Raw genomic sequence first — 12,906 nt, 5'->3', positions numbered from 1 at the left:
TCTGTCGGACCGTCGCTCTGTCGGACCGTCGCTCTGTCGGACCGCCGCTCTGTCGGACCGTCGCTCTGTCGGACCGTCGCTCTGTCGGACCGTCGCTCTGTCGGACCGTCGCTCTGTCGGACCGTCGCTCTGTCGGACCGTCGCTCTGTCGGACCGTCGCTCTGTCGGACCGTCGCTCTGTCGGACCGTCGCTCTGTCGGACCGTCGCTCTGTCGGACCGTCGCTCTGTCGGACCGTCGCTCTGTCGGACCGTCGCTCTGTCGGACCGTCGCTCTGTCGGACCGTCGCTCTGTCGGACCGTCGCTCTGTCGGACCGTCGCTCTGTCGGACCGTCGCTCTGTCGGACCGTCGCTCTGTCGGACCGTCGCTCTGTCGGACCGCCGCTCTGTCGGACCGCCGCTCTGTCGGACCGCCGCTCTGTCGGACCGTCGCTCTGTCGGACCGTCGCTCTGTCGGACCGTCGCTCTGTCTGACCGTCGCTCTGCCGCTCTGTCGGACCGTCGCTCTGTCGGACCGCCGCTCTGTCGGACCGCCGCTCTGTCGGACCGCCGCTCTGTCGGACCGCCGCTCTGTCGGACCGTCGCTCTGCTGCTCTGCCGGACTGCCGCTCTGTCGGACTGCCGCTCTGTCGGACTGCCGCTCTGTCGGACTGTCGCTCTGGCGGACTGTCGCTCTGTCGGACTGTCGCTCTGCCGGACTGTCGCTCTGCCGGACTGTCGCTCTGCCGGACTGCCGCTCTGTCGGACTGCCGCTCTGTCGCTCTGTCGGACTGCCGGACTGTCGCTCGTCGGACTGCCGCTCTGTCGGACTGTCGCTCTGTCGGACTGTCGCTCTGTCGGACTGTCGCTCTGTCGGACTGCCGCTCTGTCGGACTGCCGCTCTGTCGGACTGTCGCTCTGTCGGACTGTCGCTCTGTCGGACTGTCGCTCTGTCGGACTGCCGCTCTGTCGCTCTGTCGGACTGTCGCTCTGTCGGACTGCCGCTCTGTCGGACTGTCGCTCTGTCGGACTGTCGCTCTGTCGGACTGTCGCTCTGTCGGACTGTCGCTCTGTCGGACTGCCGCTCTGTCGGACTGCCGCTCTGTCGGACTGCCGCTCTGTCGGACTGCCGCTCTGTCGGACTGCCGCTCTGTCGGACTGCCGCTCTGTCGGACTGCCGCTCTGTCGGACTGCCGCTCTGTCGGACTGCCGCTCTGTCGGACTGCCGCTCTGTCGGACTGCCGCTCTGTCGGACTGCCGCTCTGCCGGACTGCCGCTCTGCCGGACTGTCGCTCTGTCGGACTGTCGCTCTGTCGGACTGTCGCTCTGTCGGACTGCCGCTCTGTCGCTCTGTCGGACTGTCGCTCTGTCGGACTGTCGCTCTGTCGGACTGTCGCTCTGTCGGACTGTCGCTCTGTCGGACTGTCGCTCTGTCGGACTGTCGCTCTGTCGGACTGTCGCTCTGTCGGACTGTCGCTCTGTCGGACTGTCGCTCTGTCGGACTGCCGCTCTGTCGGACTGCCGCTCTGTCGGACTGCCGCTCTGTCGGACTGCCGCTCTGCCGGACTGCCGCTCTGCCGGACTGCCGCTCTGTCGGACTGCCGCTCTGTCGGACTGCCGCTCTGCCGCTCTGTCGGACTGCCGCTCTGTCGCTCTGTCGGACTGTCGCTCTGTCGGACTGCCGCTCTGTCGGACTGTCGCTCTGGCGGACTGTCGCTCTGTCGGACTGCCGCTCTGTCGCTCTGCCGGACTGTCGCTCTGCCGGACTGTCGCTCTGTCGGACTGTCGCTCTGTCGGACTGCCGCTCTGTCGCTCTGTCGGACTGTCGCTCTGTCGGACTGTCGCTCTGTCGGACTGTCGCTCTGTCGGACTGTCGCTCTGTCGGACTGTCGCTCTGTCGGACTGCCGCTCTGTCGGACTGCCGCTCTGTCGGACTGCCGCTCTGCCGGACTGCCGCTCTGTCGGACTGTCGCTCTGTCGCTCTGTCGGACTGCCGGACTGTCGCTCTGTCGGACTGTCGCTCTGCCGGACTGTCGCTCTGCCGGACTGGCGGACTGTCGCTCTGCCGGACTGTCGCTCTGCCGGACTGGCGCTCTGTCGGACTGTCGCTCTGTCGCTCTGTCGGACTGGCGGACTGCCGCTCTGTCGGACTGTCGCTCTGTCGGACTGTCGCTCTGTCGGACTGTCGCTCTGTCGCTCTGTCGGACTGGCGGACTGCCGCTCTGTCGGACTGTCGCTCTGTCGGACTGTCGCTCTGTCGGACTGTCGCTCTGTCGGACTGTCGCTCTGTCGCTCTGTCGGACTGGCGGACTGCCGCTCTGTCGGACTGTCGCTCTGCCGGACTGGCGCTCTGTCGGACTGCCGCTCTGTCGGACTGTCGCTCTGTCGGACTGTCGCTCTGCCGGACTGTCGCTCTGCCGGACTGTCGCTCTGTCGGACTGTCGCTCTGTCGGACTGTCGCTCTGTCGGACTGTCGCTCTGTCGGACTGTCGCTCTGCCGGACTGTCGCTCTGCCGGACTGTCGCTCTGCCGGACTGTCGCTCTGGCGGACTGTCGCACTGGCGGACTGTCGCTCTGCCGGACTGGCGGACTGTCGCTCTGCCGGACTGGCGGACTGTCGCTCTGTCGGACTGTCGCTCTGTCGGACTGTCGCTCTGTCGGACTGTCGCACTGGCGGACTGTCGCTCTGTCGGACTGCCGCTCTGTCGCTCTGTCGGACTGTCGCTCTGGCGGACTGTCGCACTGGCGGACTGTCGCTCTGCCGGACTGGCGGACTGTCGCTCTGCCGGACTGGCGGACTGTCGCTCTGTCGGACTGTCGCTCTGGTCGGGACTGTCGCTCTGTCGGACTGTCGCTCTGTCGGACTGTCGCACTGGCGGACTGTCGCTCTGTCGGACTGTTGCTGTGCCGGACTGTCGGACTGTGCTTCTCCCGTTCTCCCAAGTATACCGCGCAGTTCCGCAAAGTGAGCTCCAGAGACCTGCACCACGGAGTCAAGATCCTCGTGTAGAACAACATTCTCAATGGTGGCCATCATCCCGATGAACACAGCACCGTCGAGGAGAAAGCCCCGCTCACCAGTAACAACGTCACTGCAAGCCGGGCCCAGCCCAGCCAACTCCAACCCCCACCATCAAACCAGAATTCACCACGATTTAACTCTGCTCCTCATCGGAAAACTCCAATGAGGATCATCCAGGGACAGTGCAAGACACACATCCCAATGAAAAGACAACCAGGAAATTGCACAAGGATAAAATAAATGATTAAAAGACGGTCAGAGCCGGGGTTCAGGAAAATGCAGGCGCTCCCGTGCTCCCATCACGAGACCCCCCCTCCCCTCCCCTACGGTTAATTGTGGTTGAAAGCGACAGTGCGTCTTGCTGACCAACTGTCCTGACCTTATCAGCACTCTGCTAAGCACAGGACCCCTCGGCCCAGCGCCAGGGTCCCTGTTGAATCCCGGCTTGGGTCACTGTCTGTGCGGAGTCTGCACGTTCTCCCCGTGTCTGCGTGGGCTTCCTCCGGGTGCTCCGGTTTCCTCCCACAAGTCCCGAAAGACGTGCTGTTAGGTGAATTGGACTTTCTGAATTCTCCCTCCGTGTACCCGAACAGGCGCCGGAATGTGGCGACTAGGGGCTTTTCACAGTAACTTCACTGCAGTGTTAATGTAAGCCTACTTGTGACAATAAAGATTATTATTTTATAATGTGAAGACCAGAATGTGCACAGTAGTTAAAACAAGGTTTTGTAAAATTTAACAGAAGAGCCGAGCTTTTGGATTGTAGTCCTGTGGAAATGGACTTTGTGCGAGCTGTGATTTGGCCCAGGGTTACTGAGGCTGCCTGACGGGGTCGCAGGGCCCAGGCGGTACATCGACAAATTCCTCATTTCCTGGTTGCTGCCTTTAGCCCCAAGGGACTGGAGGCTGTAAATTTCCTGCTGTTTGCTGTTTGAGGTGTTACAATGGGAGGGGTTTCTGCTCGATCAGGTGAAGGTTATGCAGGTGTGGTCATTATTAACCTGGTTTAGCTGTCTGCACAGTCGGTGGGTGTGCAGTGACCGATCCATTCATTATATTTGACACTGTTTTATCCTCTGTGTGATACTCTTCCTCCAGGGCGTCTAACTTTGCCCCTGTCTGCAATGGCTCTGTTCAGTGTTTGTCTGTCTCGTTCCTTCTGCTGCCCCCAGGTAAATGTCCCCTCCGACTGAGCCTGGTAGGTAGCTTTTACCTGACCACCAAGTGTGTCTGTGAACAGTTTGCTGCTCCCTCTCCTCGATACCCCATCTCTGCATGGTGCCAATCACCCCCCCCCCCCGATACCCCATCTCTGCTGCATGATGCCAATCACTACCCCCCCCCCCTCGATACCCCATCTCTGCATGGTGCCAATCACCCCCCCCCCTCGATATCCCATCTCTGCATGGTGCCAATCACCCCCCCCCCCCCTCGATACCCCATCTCCGCTGCATGGAGCCAATCAGCCCCCCACCCACAGGACCCTCCACAGGGTATGGGGGGTATTGGGCATTCCACTCTTCGTGCTCCACTGGCTTATCTTGGCATCATAGAATTCCTATGGTAGAGGCAAACAGAGAACAACTACAACAGTGAAAAGTGGGGGGGTGGGGTAATAGAACATAGAACAGTGATAAAGAACAAAGTCTCGCCTGAATATTGCATCAGAACAATCAATCGTTTTATAGCCATCCTGTCGCCGCTCTTTAAAGAGCGAGAAACACCTTTTACATCAAAATTTGACAAGGTGCCGGAAGTTGTAAACTTTGTGACTCTTCCCTTTGCTAATATATAGGATTTAAAAGAAGAGAATGTGGGGTTTATTGGGATCCTCACTTCCTGAGCCTCACTGACGGCAGTTACAAGAAGCAGCCATTTAACAAACCATCTGACCTGGGCAGAGGGAAGACTGTTGGCCTGGAATCCAGGAAATCCTTTTATGGGATATGGGTGTCGCTGGCTAGAGCACCAGAATCAGAGAGTCCCTATAGTGCAGAAGGAGGCCATTCGGCCCACTTAGTCTGCACCGCCCCTAGGGCACAGCACCCTATTTAAACCCACGCCTCCACCCTATCCCCGTAACCCAGCTAACCTTTTGGACACTTAAGGGGCAATTTAGCACGGCCGACCCACCTAACTTGCACAGATTGGGGCTGTGGGAGGAAACCGGAGCGCCCGGAGGAAACCCACGCACACACGGGAAGAACATGCAGACTCCGCACAGACAGTAACCCAAGGCCAGAAATGAACCCGGGTCCCTGGTGTTGTGAAGCAGCAGTGTTAACCACTGTGCCACTGTTCGTCCGTATAGTCCATCCCTAATTGCTTTGGGAAGGTGGTAGTAGCTGCCTTGAACTGCTACAGTTCATGTGGTGTAAGCACACCCATAGTGCAGTCAGGGAGGGAGTTCTAGGATTTTGCCCCAGTGACAGTGAAGACACACAGATATATTTCCAAGTTAGGGTGGTGGGGAACATACAGCTAATGGTGTTCCCATGTGTCTGCTGCCCTTGACCTTCTAGTTACAGAGGTTGCAGGTTGAAAAGGTGCTGTCGAAGGAGCCCTGGTGAGTTGCTGCAATGTATCTTATAGAAAGTGTGACTACTGCCACTGTCTATCGGAGGTGAAGGGAGAAGTGATTGAGTCCAGGGGCTGTGGAACGGAGCAAATTGCTCTTTCCAGGATAGTATTGCACTGATGGGTGTTGTTGTGATTGCGCTAACCAAGGAAGTGGTTAGAATTCCAGCCCCTTCCTTACCTGAAGCGCACAGAGACAGAGCAGCCAGGAAATGCGCCACATACTGTTTAATACACAGCCTCAGATCTCCTTTGATTCAAATGCAGCTGTTGGAATGTTTGCACTTGCTGTCTGAAATATGAATTTAAAGAAAGAACTTAGTTTTCTATAGCTTTTTTCACAAACTCAGAATCTTCCAAAGTGTTTATTGCCAGTAAAATACTTTGAAAGTTTTGTAGGCAATGTGACAACCAATTTTCTTCCATTCATTTTTACCAGATGTGAGTTACCGGTTAGGTCATCTTTTGTTTCTCATCCCTCACTGCCCTGGACAATGTGGTGGTAAGCTACCTTCTTGGACCAGTGTAGGTACACCCACAGTGCTGTTAGGGAGGGTGTTATAGGATGTTGTCCCAGCAACAGTGAAGGAACGGTGATATATTTCATAGTTCCCAGGTACCTGCTACACTTGTCCTTCTAGATGGTAGTGATCATGGGTTTGGAAGGTGCTGTCTAAGTAACCATGGTGAGTTCCTGCAGTGCAACTTGTAGATGGGGCACATGGCTGCTGGTGTGGGTTGATGGTGGAGGGTTTGAATGTTTGTGAATGGGGTGCCAAACAGGTAGGCTGCTTTGTCCTGGATGGTGTTGAGCTTCTTGAGTGTTGTTGGAGTTGTGCTCACCCAGACAAGTGGAGAGTATTCTATCACACTCCTGACTTGTGCCTTGTAGATGGTGGACAGGCTTTGGGGGGGTCAGGAGGTGAGTTACTCTCTGCAGGATTCCCAGCCTCTGACCTGCCCTGGTAGCCACAGTATTAATGTGGCTGGGTCCAGTTCAGTTTCTGATCAATAATAACCTCTGGGATGTTGATTGTGGGGGATTCAGCGATGGTAATGCCATTGAATGCCATGGGGCGATGGTTAGATCCTCTCTTGTTGGAGATGGTCATTGCCTGGGGCTTGTGTGGCACGAATGTAACTTGCCCCTTGCCAGCCCCGAGCCTGGATATTGTCCAGGTCTTGCTGCATTTGGACAGGGACTGCTTCATTATCTGAGGGGTTGCGAATAGTGCTGAACATTGTTCAATCATCAGTGAACATCAACACAATGAAACTTATGTTTTCTTTATTCGTTAATGGGCTGTGGGCGTCGCTTGGCCGGCATTTACTGCCCATCCCTGAGGACAGTTCAGAGTCGATCACATTGCTGTGGGTCTGGAGTAACATGTAGGTCAGACCGGGTAAGGACGGCAGATTTCCTTCCCTAAAGGATATTAGTGAATCAGATGGGTTTTCACAACAATCGACAATGGTTTCATGGTCATCATTGGACTTTTAATTCCAGATTTTAAAAAAAATTCAAATTCCACCAACTGGCGTGGTGGGCTTCGAACCCGGGGGCCCAGAGCGTTACCCATGGTCTCTGGATAACCAGGCCAGTGATCACCAATCCATTAGGCTGCCCTCTCCTCACACCCAGATCCCATGAGGTGATAATAACCAGGCATCTGTTTTCCGTGAATTTGTTTAAAGGCTGAATATTGCGCAGGACACTGGGGAGGACTCCCCTGCTGTTTTGTGAACAGTGGCTGTGGAATCTTCGCATTCACATATGAGGGCCGACAGGGTCATGGTTAACTTCTCAACTCAACAAAAGCACCTCAGACAGTGCGGCACTCCCTCAGTACTGACCCTCTGACAGTGCAGCACTCCCTCTGTCAGAGGGTCAGTACTGAGGGAGTGCTGCACTGTCAGAGGCTCAGTACAGAGGGAGCGCTGCACTGTCAGAGGGTCAGTACTGAGGGAGTGCCGCACTGTCAGAGGGTCAGTACTGAGGGAGTACCGCACTGTCAGAGGGTCAGTACTGAGGGAGTGCCGTATTGTCAGAGAGTCAGTACTAAGGGAGTGCTTCACTGTCAGAGGGTCAGTAGTGAGGGAGTGCTGCACAGTCAGAGGGTCAGTACTGAGGGAGTGCCGTATTGTCAGAGAGTCTGTACTGAGGGAGTGCTGCATTGTGGGAGGGTCAGTACTGAGGGAGTGTCGCACTGTCAGAGGGAGTGACTGACCCACTGACAATGCAACACTCCCTCAGTACTGACCCTCTGACAGTGCAGCACTCCCTCAGCACTGACCCTCTGACTGTGCAGCACTCCCTCAGTACTGACCCACTGACAGTGCGGCACTCCCTCAGTACTGACCCTCTGACAGTGCGGGGCTCCCTCACTACTGACCCTCTGACAGTGCAGCACATCCTCAGTACTGACCCTCTGACAGTGCGACACTCCCTCAGTACTGACCCTCCCACAATGCAGCACTCCCTCAGTACTGACCCTCCCACAATGCAGCATTTCCTCACTACTGACCCTCTGACAGTGCGGCACTCCCTCAGTACGGACCCTCTGACAGTGCAGCACTCCCTCAGTACTGACCCTCTGACAGTGCAGCACTCCCTCACTACTGACCCTCTGACAGTGCAGCACTCCCTCAGTACTGACCCTCTGACACTGCGGCACTCCTTCAGTACTGACCCTCTGACAGTGCGGCACTCCCTCAGTACTGACCCTCTGACTGTGCAGCACTCCCTTAGTACTGACTCTCTGACAATGCAGCACTCCCTCAGTACTGACCCCTCTGACAGTACAAGCACTTCCCTCAGTACTGACCCTCTGACAGTGCAGCACTCCCTCAGTATTGACCCTCTGACAGTGCAGCACTCCCTCAGTACTGACCCTCTGACAGTGCGGCACTCCCTCAGTACTGACCCTCTGACAGTGCGGCACTTCCCTCAGTACTGACCCTCTGACAGTGCGGCACTTCCCTCAGTACTGACACTCTGACAGTGCGGCACTCCCTCAGTACTGACCCTCTGACAGTGCAGCCTCCCTCAGTACTGACCCTCTGACAGTGCAGCACTCCCTCAGTACTGACCCTCTGACAGTGCAGCACTCCCTCAGTACTGACCCTCTGGCAGTGCGCACACCCTCAGTACTGACCCTCTGACAGTGCGGCACTCCCTCAGTACTGACCCTCTGACAGTGCAGCACTCCCTCAGTACTGACCCTCTGACAGTGCAGCACTCCCTCAGTACTGACGCTCTGACAGTGCAGCACTCCCTCAGTACTGACCCTCTGACCTCCCTCAGTACTGACCCTCTGACAGTGCGGCACTCCCTCAGTGCTGACCCTCTGACAGTGCGGCACTCCCTCAGTACTGACCCTCTGACAGTGCAGCACTCCCTCAGTACTGACCCTCTGACAGTGCGGCACTCCCTCAGTACTGACCCTCTGACAGTGCGGCACTCCCTCAGTACTGACCCTCTGACAGTGCAGCACTCCCTCAGTACTGACCCTCTGACAGTGCGGCACTCTCTCCGTACTGACCCTCCGACAGTGCAGCACTCCCTCAGTACTGACCCTCTGACAGTGCGGCACTCCCTCAGTACTGACCCTCTGACAGTGCGGCACTCCCTCAGTACTGACCCTCTGACAGTGCGGCACTCCCTCAGTACTGACCCTCTGACAGTGCGGCACTCCCTCAGTACTGACCCTCTGACAGTGCGGCACTCCCTCAGTACTGACCCTCTGACAGTGCGGCACTCCCTCAGTACTGACCCTCTGACAGTGCAGCACTCCCTCAGTACTGACCCTCTGACAGTGCAGCACTCCCTCAGTACTGACCCTCTGACAGTGCAGCACTCCCTCAGTACTGACCCTCTGACAGTGCGGCACTCCCTCAGTACTGACCCTCTGACAGTGCGGCACTCCCTCAGTACTGACCCTCTGACAGTGCAGCACTCCGTCAGTACTGACCCTCTGACAGTGCGGCACTCCCTCAGTACTGACCCTCTGACAGTGCGGCACTCCCTCAGTACTGACCCTCTGACAGTGCGGCGCTCCCTCAGTACTGACCCTCTGACAGTGCAGCACTCCCTCAGTACTGACCCTCTGACAGTGCGGCACTCCCTCAGTACTGACCCTCTGACAGTGCGGCACTCCCTCAGTACTGACCCTCTGACAGTGCGGCACTCCCTCAGTACTGACCCTCTGACAGTGCGGCACTCCCTCAGTACTGACCCTCTGACAGTGCAGCACTCCCTCAGTACTGACCCTCTGACAGTGCGGCACTCCCTCAGTACTGACCCTCTGACAGTGCGGCACTCCCTCAGTACTGACCCTCTGACAGTGCGGCGCTCCCTCAGTACTGACCCTCTGACAGTGCAGCACTCCCTCAGTACTGACCCTCTGACAGTGCAGCACTCCCTCAGTACTGACCCTCTGACAGTGCAGCACTCCCTCAGAAGTGACCCTCTGACAGTGCGGCACTCCCTCAGTACTGACCCTCTGACAGTGCGGCACTCCCTCAGTACTGACCCTCTGACAGTGCGGCACTCCCTCAGTACTGACCCTCTGACAGTGCGGCACTCCCTCAGTACTGACCCTCTGACAGTGCGGCACTCCCTCAGTACTGACCGTCTGGAGTGACAGTTGTGTCTATGGGCACCAATCTCGAACCCAAAACCTTCTCATTCGGGCAGGATTCCAATGGACTGTGGTCGGCTGATAAATCTGCTTGGCCCTTAAAACAGGCAGTGACTTATACTGTCTATCATCGCCCAGAGCTCTGTTCTTGGTCTTGCTCAAGATTGATTCCACAATGAGCCACTGTGAAGATTTGTGCTTTCCGGTGTTGAGGTTAGGTGGGGTCTGTGTTGAGAAATGTTTGATTTGTTGTAACTCATAGAGCCGCTGGGCAGAATCTATCGAGCAAATTGGGGTGGGTCCCATCCGGGTCACTCCTTATCCCATCTGCAGAGTGAGGATTTTATATTTAACTCTTTGAATCACCCAAATCTTTGCAGTATCAAATGTTGTTTGTTTTATATTTGACTGCCTTTAGAACATAGAACATAGAAAAATACAGCACAGAACAGGCCCTTTGGCCCACCATGTTGTGCTGAACCTTTGTCCCAGATTAATCATAGATTATCATAGAATTTACAGTGCAGAAGGAGGCCATTCGGCCCATCGAGTCTGCACCAGCTCTTGGAAAGAGCACCCTACCCAAGGTCAACACCTCCACCCCATCCCCATAACCCAGTAACCCCACCCAACACTAAGGGCAATTTTGGACACTAAGGGGCAATTTAGCATGGCCAATCCACCTAACCCGCACATCTTTGGACTGTGGGAGGAACCGGAGCACCCGGAGGAAACCCACGCACACACGGGGAGGATGTGCAGACTCCGCACAGACAGTGACCCAAGCCGGAATCGAACCTGGGACCCTGGAGCTGTGAAGCAATTGTGCTATCCACAATGCTACCGTGCTGCCCTTAAGAACAAATTAATTTACACTCCATCATTCTGTCGTAATCCATGTACCTATCCAATAGCCGCTTGAAGGTCTCTAATGTTTCCGACTCAACTACTTCCACAGACAGTGCATTCCATGCCCCCACTACTCTCTGGGTAAAGAACCTACCTCTGACATCCCCCCTATATCTTCCACCATTCACCTTAAATTTTTGTCCCCTTGTAATGGGAAAAGTCTCTGACTGTCTACTCTATCTATTCCCCTGATCATCTTATAAACCTCTATCAAGTCGCCCCTCATCCTTCTCCGTTCTAATGTTTACAGTGGGTAGTGTCTTGGCTGGGAAAGCAGAACACTGACCCTCCTGTCTCAGGAGGTTGAGCACACTGCCTGTGGATCCGAATTGAAGCCACACTGTTGACTTTGCTCTGCATCACAAACCACTCCTCACTCCACCACCCACTGCTGCTCCCCACCCCCCAGCCACCCCCTCTCTGCCCCTTACTCACTAAACTCTCAGCTAAACTTTATTTCAGATTATTCTCTGTGATACCAGTTACCATCCACAACAGCCACTATTTAACTTGGATCTTTAACTTTACATTCCCCATTTCAAACAACTGCTGTCAACATCAAACCTCCCAGCACAGGTACAGCATGGCGTTAGACACAGGGTACAGCTCCCTCTGCACTGTCCCCATCAAACACTCCCAGGACAGGTACAGCACGGGGTTAGATACAGGGTACAGCTCCCTCTACACTGTCCCCATCAAACACTCCCAGGACAGGTACAGCACGGGGTTAGATACAGAGTAAAGCTCCCTCTACACTGTCCCCATCAAACACTCCCAGGACAGGTACAGCACGGGGTTAGATACAGAGTAAAGCTCCCTCTGCACTGTCCCCATCAAACACTCCCAGGACAGGTACAGCACGGGTTAGATACAGAGTAAAGCTCCCTCTACACTGTCCCCATCAAACATTCCCAGGACAGGTACAACACGGGGTTAGATACAGAGTAAAGCTCCCTCTGCACTGTCCCCATCAAACACTCCCAGGACAGGTACAGCACGGGGTTAGATACAGAGTAAAGCTCCCTCTACACTGTCCCCATCAAACACTCCCAGGACAGGTACAGCACGGGGTTAGATACAGAGTAAAGCTCCCTCTACACTGTCCCCATGAAACACTCCCAGGACAGGTACAGCACGGGGTAGAATACAGAGTAAAGCTCCCTCTACACTGTCCTCATCAAACACTCCCAGGACAGGGACAGCACGGGGTTAGATACAGAGTAAAGCTCCCTCTACACTGTCTCCATCAAACACTCCCAGGACAGACACAGCACAGGGTTAGATACAGAGTAAAGCTCCCTCTACACTGTCCCCATCAAACACTCCCAGGACAGGTACAGCATGGGGTTAGATACAGAATAAAGCTCCCTCTACACTGTCCCCATCAAACACTCCCAGGACAGGTACAGCATGGGGTTAGATACAGAGTAAAGCTCCCTCTACACTGTCCCCATCAAACACTCCCAGGACAGGTACAGCACGGGGTTAGATACAGAGTAAAGCTCCCTCTACACTGTCTCCATCAAACACTCCCAGGACAGGTACAGCACGGGGTTAGATACAGAGTAAAGCTCCCTCTACACTGTCCCCATCAGACACTCCCAGGACAGGTACAGCACGGGGTTAGATACAGAGTAAAGCTCCCTCTATACTGTCCCCATCAGACACTCCCAGGACAGGTACAGCACGGGGTTAGATACAGGGTACAGCTCCCTCTACACTGTCTCCATCAAACACTCCCAGGACAGGTACAGCACGGGGTTAGATACAGAGTAAAGCT

Source organism: Scyliorhinus canicula, chromosome 7, assembly GCF_902713615.1.
Source record: "Scyliorhinus canicula chromosome 7, sScyCan1.1, whole genome shotgun sequence".
Taxonomy (NCBI): domain Eukaryota; kingdom Metazoa; phylum Chordata; class Chondrichthyes; order Carcharhiniformes; family Scyliorhinidae; genus Scyliorhinus; species Scyliorhinus canicula.
The sequence above is the reverse complement of the archived record's forward strand: the minus strand, read 5'-3'. Positions refer to the sequence as shown.